This window comes from Anomaloglossus baeobatrachus, chromosome 2 (genome assembly GCF_048569485.1).
Source record: "Anomaloglossus baeobatrachus isolate aAnoBae1 chromosome 2, aAnoBae1.hap1, whole genome shotgun sequence".
Lineage (NCBI taxonomy): Eukaryota > Metazoa > Chordata > Amphibia > Anura > Aromobatidae > Anomaloglossus > Anomaloglossus baeobatrachus.
In genome coordinates, this window is record NC_134354.1 from 640724053 (window position 1) to 640730621 (window position 6569).

Consider the following 6569-nt stretch of genomic DNA (forward strand, 5'->3'; position numbering starts at 1 on the left):
ACAGCTCAGTAAGTGACACATCGCTGGAATCTGGTCTATCTCTACATTATGCTGCTCTCAGATGGGGGAGCAAAAACTTGGTGACAGATTCCTTTTAAAAAAGGTGTTTAACGCTAATAATGCAAGTTTGGTTTTCCCATAAGCCTTTTCGTGGGAACTTATAAAAATGAAATGTTTTGGATTAATAGGACAATGCAGAACTTTCACATTTACAGCAGATTTCCTAATAAAGAGAAGAGATTGCAGATATTTGGTACAGGAGAAGAAAAAAAAATATAGACAAGTTTCTGTAGGTGGGAGCATGGCCTAAAAATTGATGGCTAGGCCTATCTAAATGGTTTGACTTTTGGCGAGCGTAGTGTAAAAAGCAAGAATGTGTCTTTTTATCCAGAAAATTGTGGTAAATCACGTGGGGCAAAGAGTGTGACGAGACCCTGAATGTATGAAGACTGAGCAAGTACCAGGCAAAGAACGGCCAAGATACAGAACCAGTAAGAGCAAACCAATAAAAGCACGATCCATAGCGCAGCAGTGGCCTCATCATACATATAAATGATTCTTAGGGTATTCTGCCTTGTGATTTTCCCATTCCCATTGAGTTTAATAGGATTCTGAATGAAATGTCCCCAACTAGGCATCAGTAAGCCTCCCGTCCGGTGTACACTGCAGAATACTGTGGATAGGACCGCTCTCCAGCCATGACACCAGGGTCTGCCGCAGTCAGTCCAGAGCCCACGTGAATGCTAAGTGTTCCCTGTTCCTTGCATTACGCATCATTATAAAATAGCAGTCAATAGAGAGTCACACAAAAAAAAAAATGAGTCCTTCCATGTGATTATTTAGGCCCTGTGCATACACTGCGTTGTTACCTGCGTTTTTGCTGCAGAAATGTCTTGAGAAAATGGCTGTAACCTTTCTGCAGACATTCCCCAGCAAAACCTATGGAAAAAAAAAAAAAAAATATCTGTGCGCACACTGCGTTTTTTTTTTTCTCAAGAACATTCTTTCTGCAAAATTTCTTGAGAAAAAGAATGAGCATGTCCCTTCTTTTCTGCAGGTACCTGCGTTTTTTGCCATAGATAATGGTAAAAAAAAAAAAAAGACGCCAGGACCAACCTGCGGATAAACGCATCAAAAACGTGGTAAAAACGCATGCGTTTTTCGGTGCGTTATTGGTGCATTTTTTGAACCCAAGTGCGCTAATCTTTCAGGCTCTCAAGAAAATTTCTTCAGAAAAATCTTTTTTCTAGTGCGCACAGGGCCTTACAGTGACCCGTCATAAAGGAAGGTCATGACTGCCTGTAGGACGGCACCATGATGATCAGAAGAAGGTAACGCAGATAAAACAAAACCTGCACCAGGACGTCCACCAATACCTGACATCTCACCATAACATATGCCCCAATAGCTCGGCACTTTCAGATTGGAGGCCCGCCTGTCAGAAATGGCAAATACCATGGCAGGGGGTCAACATCTGCATCAAAGCAGAGCAGTTATCTTCCAGAAAAATGGTGAAAACCCATCAGGAACCATTATAATCTATAGGGTGGGTACATCGGGCGCTGTTAGGAAAAGTGGTTTGGAATTGCCATTGGATCTGGTCTAGTGTCTTGTGATTCCCCCCCCCCCCATACAGACTGTTGGATCATGTGACCAAATGTTTAAGTGATCTACCAGATTGATCAATATTACAAAAAGACGTGGGTCTAACTAAGCCGACATGGGCAGGAGCTAAGCCTACACGGGCAGGCTGTGGTCCTATATCTGTGTATACCCACGGCACGCTGCGGATCCAAGAATCTATACAGAAGTCAGAGGCCATATACGCCCCACATGTAGGGGTTTTCCTACACAAGGAAAAAGTCACCTGGTGACACAATCTGTACAGTGCTACAGAATATGCTGCCGACATATAAACATGAACGTGTTCTACAAACAGCGGACACCACACTGATTAATGGCAATCAAAGGGCGTTTCAAATGACTTTTTTCCATACAGATCAAATGTCCATAAGAAATCACAGCGTGCATTAGCTTCACTCAATCTAGTCTACGGGCGGTCAAAAAAAAAAAATAATAATAATAATTTGTGCCCCATATGGATCAACCATGTAACATATCAACCTGGGAAACTGTGTGCGATCATGTACATGAGAATAAGGATAAGAATCGAAAGGGTCGTCCTCCGCTGCTCCGACACCAACCGAGAGCCACACCATAAATAACAGAAAACGGGGCAGCGGAAGCGTGGAGGTCGGCCACAAAAAGGGGAGGGGGGGCAGCGGAAGCGTGGAGGTCGGCCACAAAAAGGGAGGGGGGGGGCAGTGGAAGCGTGGAGGTCGGCCACAAAAAAAGAGGGGGGGGGGGGCAGCGGAAGCGTGGAGGTCGGCCACAAAAATATTTTGGTCGACCAGAAAACAGGGTAGTGGATTCTACAGGGCTCTGGTTACATTAAAACGAGGCGGCTCAGGCACAAACTCCGCATGCTGCACTGACACAAGGCACCATAACAGAAAACCAACAGGACCCCATCATAATCCATGGGTTTCGCCATGTGCCAGGAGAGGTCAGTACCAGGGTATTCTCAGAATTCAGTCCCTGTATCAGAACGAAAACATGATACAATGCCATCCAAATACCTGGGGCAGCAGCATATGCCAAATACCGACATCTGCCCACCACAGTGACTATTCCTGTGCCCCCTCAATAGAAGATTTTGTGGTCGTTTTCTTATGTGACGGGCAGAAGCGCCTCGTTATCACATTGGCACCAGTGCTCCATCCTATATACTTGTCCTAGTGGTGGGAACAACATCTAGGAAAACACAGATCTGTGCCCGCCACATGTAGGGACGCCCGCCGTGTGCCTCCTGTGCCCGCCACATGTAGGGACGCCCGCCGTGTGCCTCCTGTGCCCGCCACATGTAGGGACGCCCGCCGTGTGCCTCCTGTGCCCGCCACATGTAGGGACGCCCGCCGTGTGCATCCTGTGCCCGCCACATGTAGGGACGCCCGCCGTGTGCATCCTGTGCCCGCCACATGTAGGGACGCCCGCCGTGTGCATCCTGTGCCCGCCACATGTAGGGACGCCCGCCGTGTGCATCCTGTGCCCGCCACATGTAGGGACGCCCGCCGTGTGCCTCCTGTGCCCGCCACATGTAGGGACGCCCGCCTTGTGCCTCCTGTGCCCGCCACATGTAGGGACGCCCACCTTGTGCCTCCTGTGCCCGCCACATGTAGGGACGCCCGCCTTGTGCCTCCTGTGCCCGCCACATGTAGGGACGCCCGCCGTGTGCCTCCTGTGCCCGCCACATGTAGGGACGCCCGCCTTGTGCCCGCCACATGTAGGGACGCCCGCCTTGTGCCCGCCACATGTAGGGACGCCCGCCTTGTGCCTCCTGTGCCCGCCACATGTAGGGACGCCCGCCGTGTGCCTCCTGTGCCCGCCACATGTAGGGACGCCCGCCGTGTGCCTCCTGTGCCCGCCACATGTAGGGACGCCCGCCTTGTGCCTCCTGTGCCCGCCACATGTAGGGACGCCCGCCTTGTGCCTCCTGTGCCCGCCACATGTAGGGACGCCCGCCTTGTGCCTCCTGTGCCCGCCACATGTAGGGACGCCCGCCTTGTGCCTCCTGTGCCAGGTTTACCATTCTGCCTGCGAGATAGGTGTCAACCAGAAAGTTACATTGTGGGAAAGTTATATCCAAGGGAGAGGGGAACCTGCCCAGCACATGGCACCGCCACCACACAAAGAGCTGTAGGTGCCCGCCAGGTATGGGGCACAGACATGGCACCGTGTGACCCAGGACAGTGCCCAGGTAGGGTGAGGACAGATCTCACCAGTGCCCCCTGCTGCCAGGGATGTGCCCACAGCTCTGCCCCCTCTGCACTGGTAAAAGCCCCCAATGTGCAGAATAAACAGAGAATTGTAAAACTTGTAACAAGGAGGAGTATAAATGGCGCACAAAGGCCGGCATGGAGGACTGGACAGCGCCGCCCGCACGTCACACGGTGCCCGCTCCGTGCCTGTCAGCTCCGGGCACCGGGCATTGTACTGACGTGGGCAGCGGACGGGCCGCACACACAGGCCGGGCGCACAAAGAGGCAGCGCAGCCGCAGTCCGCCCTCCCGCCGCTCACCTCTACAGGGGCCGGGGCAGCATCTCCCCCCGGAGCCGACACTCCGCCCGGCAGTGGGGACCCAGAGCGCAGCTGCGGCCTCCCCGGCCTCCTCTACTCCATGCCCCGGCTCTGCCGTCCCGCTGCGTCCTCCCGTCCTCGCCGCTCGCTTCCTGTCGCGATATCCACCTCCCAATCCTCAGTCGTTCACAATTCAGTCGCCATTTTCCTTTGCCCGGAGATAAAATAGTCCAGTGGAGCCGGGATGTCCCCGATCGTAGCGCTCAGGCCGCAGGCCCCCCCTCCCGGCACACACAGGGGGAAACAGTCCGGAAGCAGGGGGAAGGCGGCAGTGAGGGCGGAGCCAATGCCTTTGTCGGTGTATCCGGTTGGTGGATTTCGTTGCTCTTTTCCAGCACTGGGTCTTTATTAGAGCTGCGGCAGCGGAGGAGGAGGAGGAGGGATACGCGCGACCGCTCGGGATGTGACTGTGCAGTGACGCGGCTCCGCACAGGATGCTTCCGCCGGGGGATTAACTGCTTCACTGCCGGGCTGTACTGAGAGAAAGCACGTGGGAAGCAGAGAGGGGAGGCTGCCGAAGTCCGTCCAAAAATGGTGGGCGGGAGGAGGCAAGAGCAGCAGTAATAGCAATAAGGAGGCCTGAGAACAACAATAATAACAGTAAGGAGGCCTGAGAATAATAATAATAATAACAGTAAGGAGGCCTGAGAACAACAATAATAACTATAAGGAGGCCTGAGAACAACAATAATAGCTATAAGGAGGCCTGAGAACAACAATAATAACTATAAGGAGGCCTGAGAACAACAATAATAACTATAAGGAGGCCTGAGAACAAAAATAATAACAATAAGGAGGCCTGAGAACAACAATTATAACTATAAGGAGGCCTGAGAACAACAATTATAACTATAAGGAGGCCTGAGAACAACAATAATAACTATAAGGAGGCCTGAGAACAACAATAATAACTATAAGGAGGCCTGAGAACAACAATAATAACTATAAGGAGGCCTGAGAACAACAATAATAACTATAAGGAGGCCTGAGAACAACAATAATAACTATAAGGAGGCCTGAGAACAACAATAATAACTATAAGGAGGCCTGAGAACAACAATAATAACTATAAGGAGGCCTGAGAACAACAATAATAATAATAAGGAGGCCTGGGAACAACAATTATAACTATAAGGAGGCCTGAGAACAACAATTATAACTATAAGGAGGCCTGAGAACAACAATAATAACTATAAGGAGGCCTGAGAACAACAATAATAACTATAAGGAGGCCTGAGAACAACAATAATAACTATAAGGAGGGCTGAGAGCAACAATTATAACTATAAGGAGGGCTGAGAACAACAATAATAACTATAAGGAGGCCTGAGAACAACAATAATAATAATAAAGAGGCCTGAGAACAACAATAATAACTATAAGGAGGCCTGAGAACAACAATTATAACTATAAGGAGGCCTGAGAACAACAATTATAACTATAAGGAGGCCTGAGAACAACAATAATAACTATAAGGAGGCCTGAGAACAACAATAATAACTATAAGGAGGCCTGAGAACAACAATAATAATAATAAGGAGGCCTGAGAACAACAATAATAATAATAAAGAGGCCTGAGAACAACAATAATAACTATAAGGAGGCCTGAGAACAACAATAATAATAATAAGGAGGCCTGAGAACAACAATAATAACTATAAGGAGGGCTGAGAGCAACAATTATAACTATAAGGAGGGCTGAGAACAACAATAATAATAATAAGGAGTCATGAGAACAACAATAATAATAATAAGGAGGCCTGAGAACAACAATTATAACTATAAGGAGGCCTGAGAACAACAATAATAACTATAAGGAGGCCTGAGAACAACAATAATAACTATAAGGAGGCCTGAGAACAACAATAATAACTATAAGGAGGCCTGAGAACAACAATAATAACTATAAGGAGGCCTGAGAACAACAATAATAACTATAAGGAGGCCTGAGAACAACAATAATAATAATAAGGAGGCCTGAGAACAACAATTATAACTATAAGGAGGCCTGAGAACAACAATAATAACTATAAGGAGGCCTGAGAACAACAATAATAACTATAAGGAGGCCTGAGAACAACAATAATAACTATAAGGAGGGCTGAGAGCAACAATTATAACTATAAGGAGGGCTGAGAACAACAATAATAACTATAAGGAGGCCTGAGAACAACAATAATAACTATAAGGAGGGCTGAGAACAACAATAATAATAATAAGGAGTCATGAGAACAACAATAATAATAATAAGGAGGCCTGAGAACAACAATTATAACTATAAGGAGGCCTGAGAACAACAATTATAACTATAAGGAGGCCTGAGAACAACAATAATAACTATAAGGAGTCATGAGAACAACAATAATAATAA

The 6569-nt window shown here is 48.2% G+C and overlaps 1 protein-coding gene across 1 annotated transcript in view; it reads right to left on the minus strand.

The window, feature by feature from the left end:
- Positions 1–4607, minus strand: part of KMT2D (lysine methyltransferase 2D) — a 385659-nt gene extending 381052 nt beyond the window's left edge. Inside the window, exon 1 of the mRNA XM_075333879.1 lies at positions 4139–4607. The gene's annotated coding sequence lies outside the window, so the exon portion shown is untranslated. The remainder of the gene's footprint in view (positions 1–4138) is intronic.
- Positions 4608–6569: the final 1962 nt, after the last annotated feature.